The sequence below is a fragment of the Aristolochia californica genome, unplaced genomic scaffold (genome assembly GCF_029961685.1).
Source record: "Aristolochia californica isolate CCGP_79_NKW_82.1479 unplaced genomic scaffold, dmAriCali1.0.hap1 SCAF_6, whole genome shotgun sequence".
NCBI lineage: Eukaryota > Viridiplantae > Streptophyta > Magnoliopsida > Piperales > Aristolochiaceae > Aristolochia > Aristolochia californica.
The window spans coordinates 7,195,739-7,212,797 of record NW_027182257.1 but is presented as its reverse complement, the minus strand read 5'-3'; the positions used below and the strand labels follow the sequence as shown (position 1 = coordinate 7,212,797).

The 17,059-nt window shown below is 39.2% G+C and overlaps 1 pseudogene; it reads right to left on the bottom strand.

The window, feature by feature from the left end:
- Positions 1–766: 766 nt before the first annotated feature.
- Positions 767–2,872, bottom strand: LOC137935230 (probable histone-arginine methyltransferase CARM1; annotated as a pseudogene).
- Between the last annotated feature and the right edge of the window lie 14,187 nt (positions 2,873–17,059).

The following is a 17,059-nucleotide window of genomic DNA, read 5'->3' as shown; positions in this document are numbered from 1 at the left end:
CGTCCCGGATCTCACACATGGATTCGTAGGGAGGAAGAAGAGAAATGCGAAGATCAAGCCGAAGGGAAGCTTGAGAACCCTAGGTTCTTTGAGGAGAACGCATACCCCTGAGCTCATTGAGGAGAACTCAAAACCCTTGTTTACTCTAAATCAATGCTTGTCTTTTCTCATTACTTTTACTTTCTTAAATAGGGTTCACCCTTACAAGGTTCAAGATAAAATATTACAAAAATACCCCTATGGCCTCTTAATTCTTTAAATGAAATAAAATAAATTAAAGTAAAGAAAAATAATTAATTAGACTCTTAATAATGTTATTGCATGCATAACATTACACCCCCTGGGAGAAAGAGCTTGTCCTCAAGCTCGAAGGTAGGGTCTGCTTGCCCGTGCCGACGTCTCCACCTATTTTAAGTAGCATCCACGATATCTGTGTCAGCCCTCTGAATGACAAAACTGGAGCATCCTACCAGAGAAGCAATTTTTTTGTCAACTCTGCCCGCATCACTTGCTATAGCATACCCTAATACGGATAAGCAACTGAGCAACAAGTTGAACTATCACCTACTCCAAACTGGCAACTTCGGCTTTGATATGAACAACCCTTGTGTGATCTGCCCCAATAGTTGCCTCATTGGCAAAATGCAGCATGTCCCAAACCAAAGTATGTTGGAGGTTTGACTTGGTAGCAACAATGTTGCTGGAATTGGGCTGAGAAGTTGGTGAGAAGATTACCCAGGGATGTAGATATACGAGTGCTCCATTTTTAGCCCTGTGGTTGAGACATTCGATAATATGGTACTTTAAGATCGAGCTTACCCATAGAGCTTTGGATTATGCCTCCTTGTTCAGCTCCAACACCATACATTATAGCTGAGAGAGTAAGGTTCATAGTATAGCTCTGAGCATGGTGAGCAACCATGTGAAGATGACCTGTAATTTCTTGTCCAACCATCACATATAAAGGCTGAGAGAGAACACAACGAAGTTGGTACCAGTGTGTTGTGTGAGCCCCTGGTGCTGTTATAAGCCACCGATGAAAAGAACTCCCAATGAACAAGACATCAAACCAACATACAAGCCCATGTATCCTAATCCCAACAGCAGCTTTGAAACTTAAGGGGATGTCAAATTCATATAGCTCCTCTTCCTTCAGAGTCATGAAATCTATTGTATGGGTAACTGTTGGAGCCACCAACAATCTTGGATCAAAAGCATCTACTACAGGCTCAGAAAAATATCCCTAAAATGCAGATCCATGTAAAGGGGTAAGATGAACCCCATTGTAATTATGTTGTAGCCACAAGAGGGACTTGTTTGTAATTTCAACATACAAAAATTCATCACTGAGAGGAGCTAAGTGAATCCTCCCAATTGTTGGAAACATTTTCCCATTGGGAACAAGACAACGACCTCTTGCAATTACATATGACTCTAGCATTCTTTCATTAACAAGTAAAGTGCCCATGGGCTCTGAAATGAGTATATCTGCTTTTTCAGGCAGCTTGACTTCCTCAACGTTGCCTTTGACAATCGTTATTTGTTGTCCCAATGATGAATTTCCTGTTCAATGATGAATTTCCTGTTATCAGTCTATGTGCATGTTCAGCCATTTCAGATGCCTCTACAGCATAAACATGCCTTGCACCAGCGTGAGCTGCAAATAATGAAAGAATACCACTACCAGTACCAACATCAACAACAACACGATCATGAAAATCTGAATGGTTCTCAATTACTGCAGCATAATAGGTTCATGTCCTCACGTAATCCTATAACATATTTTTGCTAATGTAGAAGCTGGCCATAGTAATGGAAGTACATTTTAGCAGAAGCAGCCTCTATTTTATCATCAAATTTTCTCTTGGAAACCAGGAGTGATCAATTTTCCAGCTTTGCCCCAACTCTCGCACCAGTAACTTCTTTCTTCGAGTAATTAAATGCTTGATGGAAAGCTTTACTTTCATCCTCTATCCTAAATCTAATAGTGATTGCCCTCGAATAAGGTTTCTCATCAGTTCTAGTTTTTTTCAACTTGTGTTCACAGATCTAAACAACAGTAATCATTGCAGGATGTCCTTGATTCATTTTCATTTTCAACATATTCCCGGTGTTGCTCATCTATATCACTTCTAACAGGTTTTATTTTTTTCTGTTGAGCCCATTTCTGCATTGCGACAAAAGCAATATTTTGAAAAATTGGAAGTGTCTCCCCTGTCCAACCCAAGATTGCAACAACTACAGAAATTTGAAATATAGGCAGACTATGCACCCCAGCCACAGAAAAATAAGGCATCCCCACCAAAAAATTTGCATCTCCAGAACTCCCACCTGGTTGACGAATTTTGACAAACAATGGTCGAGCAACATACATATTATCCAAAACATTTAACACAATATTTTGAAATGGACTATTACTGCTGGAAAAATGACTAGAAACAACCACACTGTTGTTGTGTTCATTCACAACAATAGAATTCGTCCCATGCCCTTGTTCAACAAAAAAAAAATTGACGGGAGACATCGATAAGGCCCTCTACTGCTTGAATTTTAATATGGCCATGATTCCAGAAAGCGGAATTATTCTCTTTTGCGTTGCCGACCAATCAACAACATCACGTTGAGGCTTTAATTCGAACAACTACCAAGCATTAGGAGCCCCATTGGAGCATGGAGAAATAGGTTCATATACAGAGAGGGTTGCACGCTCCACTGTAAGAAAGTATGGAACAACTATTGCATACCTGATTATGTGCCCAACAACCACGAATGGAAGTCTGTTTACAGCACCATTATCAAGGGCCTCATCTTGTTGAAGCCATTTCAAATCAAAATCCTCTGGACGAGACCTCTCTTCTTCCGCCAGAGCCATGATTTCTACTTCAAAATTGAAATCTCTAGATTTTTTTACTTGTCGGTTTGCATAACCCGTCAATGGTGAAGAAATGAAACTGCTATGTAGATTTTTTTTATGCCCCTTGCCAACGTCGAGCCTGACTTGTTGCCAACGATAAACAATAGGAAGTCGTGGCTAAAATTTAAAACCTTGCTGCTCAACTATGAACAGGTCTTTCGGTTCCGCTAGATCAGAGTCGGTCTTCGGATATGAGGTCGTCCCCCAAATCATCCAGTTCCATTTTTTGCGTCGCTTGTGGAAGAAATATGGCTTGCCGTGAGAAGGGGGTTGTGGAATACACCTTTGATTTCCAAAAATCCGGGTCCCCACCGTCTGATTTCAGAAATTCTGAGTCCAATTTCGGATGCCCCCGCCACTGGAAAGACTTTGAATTTTTTTGGCCCTTGGCCTTGCTTCCAGTTCGATACAGTGTCTTCTGCCTTTCGTTTTGTGCATATTTCGCGCTCGGAGATGGTGGAATTTTCTGGCCCTTGGCCTTTCTACTCGTCCGAGACAGCGTCTTGAGCGAGTTTAGGTCGTATGACCTTTTCTGCGGCATCAAGTTTCTCCCTTGCATAAATTTTCATGGAAGATGCACGCCATGTTGCGTCAAATGCTAAACACCATGCGCGTATTTTTTCTAATTGATTGCGCATGGCAATCCATTTTTCTTAGGACGTAGAATGGCTCATTGTGTTCTGGCTCTAATACCAGTTGTTACGGTCCCAGATCTCACACATGGATTCATAGTGAGAAAGAAGAGAAAGACGAAGATCAAGCCAAAGGGAAGCTTGAAAACCCTAGGTTCTTTGAGGAGAACGCACACCCCTGAGCTCGTTGAGGAGAACTCAAAACCATTGTTTACACTAAATCAATGCTTGTCTTTTCTCATTACTCTTACCCCTTAAATAGGGTTCACCCTTACAAAGTTCAAGAAAAATATTACAAAAATACCCCCTATAGATAAAATATTACAAAAAATGCCCCTGTGGCCTATTAATTCTTTAACTAAAATAAAATAGAGTAAATTAAAGAAAAAAATTAATTAGACCTTTAATAATGTTATTGTGTGCATAACACAATATATTGTTCCCATTGCCTACATGCTTCCAGTAGATAAAACCTCTTCTCGAGCACACTTTATATTGTTATTCACCTACTGCTATGTTTGTCCCTATCGGATGAACTTGTTTAATAGGTTGCTTGAAAAACATAACAGGTACCAGAATTCATGAGTCTTACTTCTGTTTATGTGTATTACCTGTTGGAAATAAATTGTTCATAGAACTTAAATAACACTTTTGTTTTCAAAAATAACTTAAATAAAATGTTAATGAACCCTAATAAATATCGGTGTTGATGCATATCTTAGTTAAACTGCATCACCAATCACATAAACAATAAATAAATTATGTAATACCTAAATTAAAGAAAAAAATTAATTAGACCTTTAATCATGTTATTGTGTGCATAACACAATATATTGTTCCCATTGCCTACATGCTTCCAGTAGATAAAACCTCTTCTCGAGCACACTTTATATTGTTATTCACCTACTGCTATGTTTGTCCCTATCGGATGAACTTGTTTAATAGGTTGCTTGAAAAACATAACAGGTACCAGAATTCATGAGTCTTACTTCTGTTTATGTGTATTACCTGTTGGAAATAAATTGTTCATAGAACTTAAATAACACTTTTGTTTTCAAAAATAACTTAAATAAAATGTTAATGAACCCTAATAAATATCGGTGTTGATGCATATCTTAGTTAAACTGCATCACCAATCACATAAACAATAAATAAATTATGTAATACCTCAAATACGCTCGAGGTGTGTATTCACTATCGTCCAAAGAGATTTGCCTCCTATAAGGCATTAGATGTTGGCAATCCCTCCCTAAGATATGATAGACCTTTTTGCCGTCTTAGACGTGCACATGAACTCTATAGCAATTCATCTGATTGCTCTAACTGGATCGAGCAAAATATTTTCCTCATTTTCTCTCAATAACACAAAGAACAATTTCTTTCTTTTCAGAACACTTCCATGTTCAAAATTTCTTATTTTTTTCTCTCACATTTTGTAGTCTATTTATAGAGCTTTCTACCTGTCCAAGAAAAATCAACCCCTTAATCTTTGCACTAATCTAGCCATCTAAATATGTAAACATTTCAATTGACATATTAGTCATCAAATTTGACCATTCAGATTTGTAACTTCATGATTTGAACTCGGTCCAATGTAATTATTTTCTTTTTGTTTTTGGGAGTCGCTATACTATACGATATGATTGTTTTGATCATATCATAAAAAGATCAATCTTTCATGCCTTTAGATGTAAGATATGTGATGAGGCTCACATGCATACATGTGCATACTTTGGCACCTCGCACCACGAGAAAGTGTCTAACACAAGGTCAGAAGGAGGTTGAAGCTTATAAGCCTCAAAGTTCCCATTGCACTCAGGAATGTGGGACTAAAAGAAAAGTGAAAGAAAAGCATGTGCACTAAAGAAAAAAAAACAATCTGAAATTTCCCACCATTTTAAAATTTTTAAATTGACACATTATTTTATGTAATAAAAGAATTTTAAAAAACAAGGTATGATCAATCAATACACTATAGCTTTTGATGATAGGTGACTTTCGGACTTGAACATTCATCTAGTTAATATTTCACCACCCACACTAGTCCTAAGTGAATGAATTGTTCTATTGGTCTTTATGTATAGGCTTTGAAAATACAAAATAGCCTAAGTATTAATCTTGCATGTGAGTTCCATCGGACGTTTTGGCCATTCTCTGACATCATATTTTGTGAATGTTTTTTAGAGTACAAGCCTTAATTATTTGTTAATCTTTGGCCCAACAATCGCACTCACATCGTTGATATCTCCAATGATATACTGCAACTCTATACCCAACTATGATAGCCTTAATATGTGTTGGAAGATGAACCCAAGCCCACATGACCAAGGAATGCCCACATATTTAAGAGTATTGTAAGATGAGCCACATGACCGAGGAAGGCCCACATATCTAAGAGTATTGTAAGATGGGTTATACGACTAAGGAAGACCCACATATCTAAAAGTATTGTAAAATGGGCCCAAACCTATAAGATGTAGGACCTGCCATGATTACCATGAGCTGGCATCCTTATCACAAAAGTTGAAAGACCAAGTGGGGCACAAAGATAACCACAAGCTGGTTGGAAGATCAAGAAGGACTCACAAAGACCACAAACTGGTTAGAAGATCAAGTGGGACCCTAAAAGATAGCCACGAGCTAATATCTTTATCTTATGGTCACGTCCTCATAGAAGAGTTCTAGTTTGAGTTATGTTGTCTTCTATTTACATTAAATTATTTAATTATGCTAGGACTTATCTTTAAGTGTTAGAGTTTGGGTGTAATTAGGACAAATGTAGTTTTATTGTAATTGGACTCCACTACCTTCCTCTATTATAATAGAGGTTCATGTACTTTGATTATAATAAGTCAATGAAATATTTCTCTTTTTCATGAATTCAAAATGGTATCAGAGCAGGTTCTATGGGTTGACTCGGTCAACCCACAAAGGTAATGTGATCCTTTTTTGATTTATTATCTCTAACAGTTTAGATTCGTATTTCACTTTTTTCAGTCCCTACCCCGTTAGTTATTTTATGTTTTTCACCTCTATACTGAGATTTTCATACTTCAAATTATATACTGAAGGAAATATATTCGAGTCTACCTTCCAAGGAAACTGATTTTTTTCCAATCGGAGTTATCTACAAAGAGAAATCAATATTTGAAGTAGCAAAGGTCAAATTGAAAAGAAAAAGGTTCCAACAGCAACAGAAAGCTTCAACTTCCGATGTATTTTATGCTATCTAGAACAAGACTTTATATGGAGAATTATATATCAAAAGAAAGATCTGTAAGTCTATATTCTTATCGATTCAACAAATTCTCAATCTGAGCTCTTTATAAAGATATATTGATCTTGGAAGTGTCAATGGTCATGCTACAAAAGGAGAAAAAAGTACATAGTTCGGCTAGATTACAATAACCGAAATCTATCAGATTATTTATCTCAAAAGAAGTATAATTTATGAAGAGAAGTTATACTTGGATAAAATTTATTTAAGTCTAGTTTCAAAAGGAGAAAATTTCATGTCAATTTGATCTATATTTAAAGATATATTCGCATCGAACGAATTAAAGGTCATGCTGGTATTCTATTGCATTGAAAAATCCAAATTTAATTCAATTGTTTTACGTCAGTTTTTTGAATTGCTATATCAGTAAAATATCTCACTTCTCCTTAGTTTGAGGGCTTATTACTAAATCTATGATATTTGGTTCAAGCTGGGATCACTATCATTACCTCCCAGCTTGAGGGGGAGAACTAGAAGAAGTACAAGATGTTACGATATTTTGGGATGTATGTTTGGTATCACTTATGCTTGTTATATGTTGTATTATGTACTTAGCTTAATGGCTGGGTGGGATTTTGGTGGGCCCATGGGCTGATATGTAATATTTGGTAAACCTAAGTATAAATAAGAAAGAGAAGAGAGTGGAAGGCAGATTTTGCATTCCCGTCAATGTTTCACCTTCTTTCTCCTCACCGTCATCCTAGCCGAGAAGCAAGAGAGCGTGAGGCTCTGTCGGGACTATGTTGTCAGTCCCCAGAGGTCGTGGTGGTTCCGTCCACCACCAACCGAGCTCAGAGGTCTCCGTGCGAGAGGATCTGTAAACCGTGTGGCGTGGCGTTTGGTCCCCGAGAAGATCTCGGTTAACATGGTATCAGAGCTTGGTAGGAGCATTTTGAGGTAAGCCATCTCCGTTCGAAACCTTCCTTGCCGACGAGCTGCTGTCCGAAACTTGCTTTGCCGACGAGCTACTGTCCGATGACTCAGAGGTCGGTCGGAGCTTAGGCGAGATCGGAAACCGTCGTCCGAAGTAAAAGGAGTGGTCGAAAACCACCGATGGAGCTCAGAGCTCCATCCTCGCCTAGAATGCGAATGGTCGCGAAATTGTTTTTCACGTACGTTCTAGAATTTTTTTCGTGAGTTATAAATGATTTATTTGCCTAAGTAGTTTTGGAATTTCTGAGATTGTGGGGATAGAACTTGAATTTTTGAGATTGTGGGTATAGAACTGGAATTTATGAGATTATGGGGATAGAACTGGAGTTTCTGAGATTGTGGGGACAGAACTGGAATTTATGAGCTTGTGGGGACAGATCTAGAATTTCTGACATCGTGGGGATAGAAGTAGAATTTCCAAAATCATAGGGCAAATATGAAAGTTTCAGCGGGTATCATGTCAACAGACAAGTTAGATTTCTCCCCCATTCGTTTCACGGGTAGAACTATAGTACCTGGGCATTTCAGCTTCGACTATTTGTTATGGGCAAAGATTTATGGGGTCATATTGATGGGAGTGATTCGGCGCCTCGCGAGGCTTAAGCATTGTCCAAGTGGACCACCATGGACACTAGAGTCATGACCTGGATACTTGGATCCATCGAGCCTCATCTTTTTCTTAATCTGATGCCCTACAAAACTGCCACGGAAATGTGGGATTACCTCCACAAGGTTTATCATCAAAATAGCACGGCCCGGCAAGTTCAAGTCGAATATGAAATGGCAAATTTCATGCAAGGAGGCAGTTCCATTGAAGAATATTTCTCAGGGTTTTAAAATCTGTGGGCTGACTATACTGATATTGTTTATGAGAGTGTCCCAGTTGCTACTCTCTCAGCAGTGCAAGCAGTACACGAAACTAGTAAGAGGGATCAGTTCTTGATGAAGCTTCATCCAAAATTTGAGATTGCTCGATCACTTCTGATGAACCGTCATCCAATGTCATCTCTAGATGTTTGTTTGAGTGAACTCCTTAGGGAGGAGCAGCGCATTGCTACTCAGGCAGGTATGGAACATTGAGTCTAGGCTAATATATCTGCTCTTGTGGCCTTTGCAGTACAAGAAAAAAATAAGGGCCGGGACATGAGTTCTATTCAATGCTTCCACTACAACGCATATGGTCACTTTGCTCAGGAATGCCCCAAGAAATCTTGCAACTACTGCAAGAAGTAGGACCATCTCATCACAGCTTGCCCTACTCACCCTAAAAAGATAAAGAATAAAGATTATCATACCTCCACTAGTACTTCTAGTTCTTCAGCCTTGCCGTATGTCGTGCCAGCTACTACCGTTCCTGTTCCTCTAACACCTGCAAGTTCACTCTCCTTCACCCCTGAAATGGTACAACAGATGATTATCTCTGCTTTTTCTACTTTTGGTCTCTCAGGTGAGCAGAAAATCTCTCCTCAGCCATGGTATTTTGATTATGGTGCTTCTAACCATATGACCAACCATGTTGGGTCTCTGTCTAACATCAGAAAGTATGATAGAAGCCTGCACATCAATACTGTTGATGGCAGGTCTCTGCCTATCAGTGTTGTTGGTGATCTCTCCCCTTCTGTATCTGATGTCTTCGTGTCTCCTGACCTATCGAAAAACCTTCTGTTTGTTGGTCAACTAGTCGATAAAAATTGTAATGTTCAGTTCTGTCGCTCTGGTTGTGTTGTGCAGGATCAAGCGTCGGGGAAGGTGATCATGAAGGGGCCTAAAGTGGGACGGCTATTTCCTCTTAAAGTCCTTCTCTCCACCATCATTCCATGTACTCATGTACTTTCTTTTGCATGTAATCTTGTTGGCTCTAGCTCTAAGATGTGGCATAGACGTCTAGGCCACCCAAACTCGGATGTTCTTCGTATATTGCTTACATCTGGTTTATTAGGCAGTAAAAAATGCACCTCTCTTGATACGGTTTTTGAATGTTCATAATGCAAACTTGGAAAAAGTAAAGTTTTACCGTTTCCTCATCATGACTCGCATGCCTCCCACTGTTTTGATATTATTCATAGTGATGTTTGGGGAATTGCTCTTGTTGTCTCTCATGCGCAATATAAGTACTGCAATACATTTATTAATGATTTTAGTTGGTTTACCTGGGTCTACTTCTTACAGGATAAGTCTGAAGTTTTTGTTGTTTTTAAGAAGTTTCTTGCGCTTCTTGAAGCACAATTCTCTGCTTGTATTAAAGTATTGCCCTCTGACTTTGGAGGCGAGTACATGTCCACTGAATTCCAGGATTTTCTTCAAAGCAAAGGCATTATCTCTCAACGTTCTTTTCCCTCGACACCCCCAAAAAAATGGGGTTGTTGAGCGGAAAAATCATCACCTTCTTGATATGGTCCGCACCCTTCTTGAATCATTCGTTCCTGCCCGTTTTTGGTGTGAGACACTCTCTACCTCAGTTTATTTAATCAACCGCCTGCCCTCGCCTACCTTGCATCATGTCTCTACATTCGTTAAGTTATTTGGTTATTCTCCATCATACACTGATCTTCAAACGTTCGGCTGTGTTTGTTTTGTGCATCTCCCTGATCATGAATGACATAAACTCACCGCCTAATCAGTGATGTGTGCATTTCTTGGATATGCGATTTCTCAAAAAATGGTATGTTTTCTATGATCCTCAGGCACGTCGAGTCCGTGTTTCTCGGAATGTGATCTTCTTTGAAAATCAATATTTTTTTCCATCTCAAGTTACACTACCATCTGCATGTCAGTCTAGTTTGTCGTGCTTTGATGAGTCTTGCCTCACTTCCTCGCTACCCTCTTCCGATTCTGACCTGGCGCTTGCTCCTGCTCGTCTCTCTGCTCCTGCCCCCATCACCCTCCGTAGATCTACTCATCCATCTTGCCCGCCTGATAGGTATGGTTTCCCCTCCCCTATATCACTTGTGGCTACCTTATCCTCTATTTTCATTCCCTCTTGCTACAAACAAGCTATGGCACATGAGTGTTGGCAACATGCAATGCAAACATAACTAAAAGCACTAGAGGAGAATCACACTTGGGACATTGTGACTTGCCCACCTGCCATTCGGCCTCTTGGGAGTAAGTGGGTATTTTCTGCCAAGCTGCATTCAGATGGATCGCTGGATCAGTACAAAGCCTGCCTTGTGGCATTGGGAAATAAGTAGGAATATGGGATTGATTATGAGGAAATATTTGCTCCAGTTGCCAAGTTGACCACCGTCCGCACTATATTAGCCATTGCAACCTCCCAGTCCTGGCCACTGCATCAGATGGATGTGAAGAATGTCTTTCTCCATGGTGACCTACAAGAAGATGTCTACATGAAGCTCCCCATGGGTATGACTACTTCATCTCCTGATCATGTTTGATCATGTTTGCAAGCTACGTCATCCGCTATATGGGCTGAAGCAAACTCCTTGGGTTTGGTTTAAGAAGTTTCACAGCACACTTATTCTCCATAAGTTTACACAAAGTCAATATGATTCATCTCTATTTTATCATAAGTCTGACACTGGCATTGTCATTCTCTTGGTTTATGTGGATGACATCATCATTACTGGCACTGACTCAGGCCTGATTACCAAGCTTCAGCAAGTGTTGCATGCCATTTTTCATATGAAGGACCTTGGACACCTCACGTACTTCTTAGGGTTGGAGGTACATCGCCGTCCCAATGGTATTTTCTTAAACAAGCATAAGTATACTCAAGATCTTATTTCTCTAGCTGGATTAGAGGACACATCTTCAGTTGCTACTCCTATGGAGGTCAATGTCAAATATAGGAAAAATGAAGGGACACTTCTTGAGGATCCTACTATCTATCGGTGACTGGTTGGGAGTCTCTTATACTTGACTACTACTAGCCTGAATATCTCCTATGTTTTGCATAAGGTCAGTCAGTTTATGTCATCACATCGGCACCTTCATCTTGAGGCGGTTCGGCGCATCATCCGCTATCTGTGTGGTTCTTCTACTTGGGGGTTATTATTTCCTACAGGCTTCACACTACGACCGGTTTCCTACAGTGATGCAGATTGGGCCGGATATACCCATCGATCTACTACAAGTTGGTGTATGTTTTTAGGGGATGCGTTGATTTCTTGTAAATGTAAGAAACAAGACCCGGTGTCCAAGTCATCCACCGAGGCTGAGTATCGCGCCATGTCTACTACTTGTTCTGAAGTTATCTGGCTCCGCGGCCTTCTTACTATGCTCCAGTTTCCTCAAACCTCCGTTACACCACTTCATGCGGATAATACAAGTGCGATTCAGATTGCGGCCAACCCTGTTTTCCATGAGCGCACCAACCACATTGAGGTGGATTGTCACTCTATCCACGACACTTTGGAGCGCCGGGTAATATCTCTTCCATACGTTTCTTCGGATCTTCAAGTGGCTGATATCTTCACCAAAGCATTGTCACATCCACGGCATAATTTTCTAGTTGGCAAATTGTTGTTGGTTGACTCACCACCATCAATTTGAGGGGGGATGTTACGATATTTTGGGATGTATGTTAGGTATCACTTATGCTTGTTGTATGTTGTATTATGTACATAACTTAATGGGCTGGGTGGGATTGTGGTGGGCCCATGGGCTGATATGTAATCTTTGGTAAACCTAACTATAAATAAGAAAGAGAAGAGAGGGAAGGCAGATTTTGCATTCCTGTCAATGTTTCACCTTCTTTCTCCTCATCGTCGTCCTAGACAAGAAGCAAGAGGGCATGAGGCTCTCTATTGGGACTGTACTGTCAGTCCTTGGAGGTCGTGGTGCTTCCGTCCACCATCAATGGACCTCAGAGGTCTCCATGCAAGAGGATTTGTAATCATGTGGCGTTGTGTTTCGTCCCTGAGAAGACCAGTTCATTAGTTGAGTCATTGGCCCTCATTCCCGAAAAGATCTCGGTTAACACAAGAAAGAGGTATTTTATTCCATATGTTATGGATAAGTTTTATGTGACCAAAATATTCAAGAAAGGGGGAACACAAAAGATGAAACTTTTGCATCTAAGAAGAAATTTTTGCATAGGATTATTTCATGGGTCCTTTTACAAGGTTTATTATTTTGGTTCGTGTTATATGGGCCAAACCCATTTTAGCTGTAACTATTGTGTCTCTTTGTATGAGATATTATTATTGAAGAAGTGATGGCCTCAGTATCCTTTCTCATACCATCCTTTATTTGACTCTCAAAAATATCTTTGGGCCAACCCTTATTGTAACCTTATGAGTGTTGCTACGCTTGGGACACTATGATGGAGAAACTTATTACTACATCTATGTTAACCGTTAATTTCAAACTGTAAGAGTCGGTGCCCGAGTTGGGACACTGTGATGAACGACCTTATTACATCACCATGGTAGAAGAGTTTATTACTACATCAATGTTATACCCCCACCCCCTTTAATTGACATTTATTACTCTTACCACTTGAAAGTCGTTGTCTTATGGAGGGACACGGTGATGGAGGAGTTTTATTACACTTCTGAGCATTGCGTATAGACCCACTACATATAGAATATAGGAGTGTGCTCCAACCTACTGGTGTATGGAGCAATGTCATACAGCTTGGAGTGATTTTACTATCACTTATCTTATGCCAGTTGAGCCTCATAGAAGAACCACCAGCATGAGGGGGAGTGTTGGAAGATATGGAGGACTACCATTTCATACGAGAAGATCCTATACATCATTTGCAGCAAACTGGGAATTCATGATGTTCCCTCACCCCCAACTTGAGGGGGAGTGTTAGAAGATGGGCCCAAGCCCAAATGACCAAGGAAGGCCCACATATCTAAGAGTATTGTAAGATGGACCACATGACCAAGGAAGACCCACATATCTAAGAGTATTGTAAAATGGGCCACAGGACCAAGGAAGACTCACATATCTAAGAGTATTGTAAGAGGTGGCATCCTTATCACATAAGTTGGAAGATCAAGTGGGACTCACAAAGATAACCACAAGCTGGTTGGAAGATCAAGAAGGACTCACAAAGATAACTACAAGTTGGTTAGAAGATCAAGTGGGACCCACAAATATAGCTACGAGTTGGCATCTTTATCTTAGGGTCACATCCTCATAGAAGAATTCTAGTTTGAGTTATGTCGTCTTCAATTTATATTGAGTTATTTAATTATTCTAGGACTTATCTTTAAGTGTTAGAGTTTGGGTGTAATTAGGACGAAGGTAGTTTTATTGTAATTAGACTCTACCACCTTCTTCTATTATAAATAGAGGTTCATGTACATTTCTCTTTTTCATAAATTCAACAATATGATTTAGGTATCACATCGTGCAATTGATCAGCCACTTCATAGAGATGAGACATGAATTCAGTTCACTTTATTTTAGTGCTCCTACTAGTCACTCGTATAACTTATTTTCCCATTGAACCTTTGTCTTGAGATCTCTAGTCAGATTGGTTGGGTTGCCACTAATAGTGACTCAAGTAATAGGTTTTAATCCCATTCCCCTCAAAGCATTTTATACTTGTCCTCTCGACAAGCCCTTGGTTAGAAGATTTGCCAAGTTTTTCACTAATTTAACATAACTAAAGGCTATAACTTAAGTTCAAGTGAGCTTCCTTAAAATTTTATATTGAAGTTAAATACTCTTAGACAACTTTGAATTATGATTTTTTTCTTTACTTTCATTATACTTGCTCGATTATCGTAATTAATCAAAATAGTTGGAATTGGTTTATCCATCATGGGAATGTTTGCTAATAGACCTCCAAGTCATTCAATTTCTCCACCAACTAAATCTAAGGTGATCAATTTACTCTCCATTGTAGAGTTGATAATCAAGGTTTGCATGGAAGATTTCTAAGCGATTGCTCCACCACATAGTATAAATATAAAACCTCTAGATCGAGTTAGCATCACTGCACCCTTCTACTACAGTAGGAAACCCAAAATAGTGTATTTCATAGTTAATGGTACCTTTCAAATATTTAACAAGTCTTTCAATAGCATTGCAATGAGTTTTATTGGGTTACTCATATACCTACTTAGTATTCCTATCGCATAGAAAATACTTAGTCTGGTATAATTTGATGAATACTGTTGAATTTATGGAAAAGAGAAAAACTTTATTGACTTGATGTAATCAGAGTACATGAACCCCTATTTATAATAAAAGAAAGTAATAGAGTCTAATTACAATTAAACTACCACTATCCCAATTACACCCAAACTTTAACACTTAAAGATAAGTTCTGGCATAATTAAATAATTCAACATAAATAGAAGACTAACATAACTAAAATACCTTTAAGCTGAGACTCTTCTGTGAGACCTCATTCTATGAGACTTCTGTAAAACTCCACCATATAAGTTCTGGCTATGTGAGACTTCTTACTGTGAGAGTCCTGTAAGAGGCTTTTATATCTTCTCTTCAACACTCCCCCTCAAGCTAGAGTTTATAACTTCAGCTTGCAATGAAAATGATTATTAGTCTTCAATTTTTTTTGCTGCAAAAATTTCTTCTTAGATGCAAAAAATTAATCTTTTGTGTTTCCCCTTTCTTGAATATTTTTGTCACATTAAAATTACCACAACATATGGAATAAAATATCTCTTTCTTGTACTTCTTCTTCTACTTCTCCCCCCTCAAGCTGGGAGGTAATGACAGTAATCTCAACTTGAACCAAATAACATAGATGTAGTAATAAGCTCCTCCATCACAGTGTCCCAACACCGAACACTAACTCTCAAAGGTAGAAATGGGTGATAAAACATAAGTTGAAACCAAACTCAAAAGATTTCGAACAAATATAGTGATAATAATCTCTAAAGTGGATAATGTCTGTTATTCACAGGACAACAATAAAAGACCCATGTGTACATATAAAAAGTCTCAACGGACTTAAAACACCCATATGAATAAAAGGGACGAACCAAAGCAATGCTTTAAAAAGATTGGCCAATAACGGTAAGTGAGAATCAAATAAATGATGGTAGGAGAAAGACCGCCAAAGGGTAATGGGTAAAGAGGAAGATAAGATGTTGAGGTCACCATGTGCTTTATTTTTCTAAGAACTTCAAATTCCGCATCAGGTGAACCAATGCCGACAATAATCAACAAATAATGAACCCAAGGCAAGCAACCGAGGAGTTCTTATTTAGAAATAATGTCTCAAACAAAGAGACACAATAGTAGTAGTTGAAATGGGCCAATGCCCAAATAACATGGAGCACCACATGTGCAGTTGTATAGTAGCAGATAACCAGTAAATAATAGAAGTCCTTAAGATTAAAGGACACATGAAATAGTCCGCAGCGAGTCCATCAGTAAATAAGGAAGTTGCACAAAATAGTATGTTGGAACTAAGTAATAGTCCAAGATAATAATCCAGCCGGAGAAAGAGAACCGAGTCCAATCAAGTAAGATATCATACCAATATAGCCAAGTCGCAAGAAAAATAGAAATAAACCTTGTGACCTGGACCCATATAACCGAGGCAGGAAATAAGTGGGCCGAGTCAGGTTGAGCCGGACCTGAGTTAAACTGGACCGAGTTAGCCCGAGTTAACTCGGTAGATTGGTGCGGAACCAGTAAGCTCGGGTCAGCAAAACCATCGTTGAGTGAACTTGGGCGGGTCTGGTCCGAAACTCGGGCAGAACTAGCATTGGTTTAATTTTTCCTAACTTAGGAAAAATTAAATCGGCAATTGTCTTCTTCCCCGACGCCAAATAGAGCAGAAGTGCAGCTTCCAAAAATGGCAACCACGGCAGGAAACTTTCCAAAAGAATCTCGACAGAATGGAATGGCAGAGGAGTTTTCAAAAACCAGTAGAGGAGATATCTTTCAGATTAACAATAGTAATATCTCGAAGAAGCAACAACAAAATAACTATGGAAACCAGAGAGTGACTTCGGATCAGAAACAAAAACCTCTCCTCCTAACGAGTAGAAGTAGAAACACAGTTGAGTCGTCTTCCTATGAAGCTGGTGATGAACTCAGTATGGAGAGGACCGCAAATAACTTCCAAAAATTAGCAGTTAAGCAGTAACATTAATGGCGAATAATTTTTCCAAAATAAGAAACATCTCTGGAATCTAATGCCAATAAATAGACGACCCGACGAAGGAGGAGTTTCAGAATTATATGTAGTAATATTTATGAAGATAGTAGAAAATCCCGAAGAGGCAACAACGACAATGATACGGATTTGCAGAGAATTCGGAGTTTTAGTAATGATCTGGCAGAGCGTAAGATGACAATAATAAACCAAAGTTGGCAATCAGAGGAGTTTCTGGAAAATCAGTG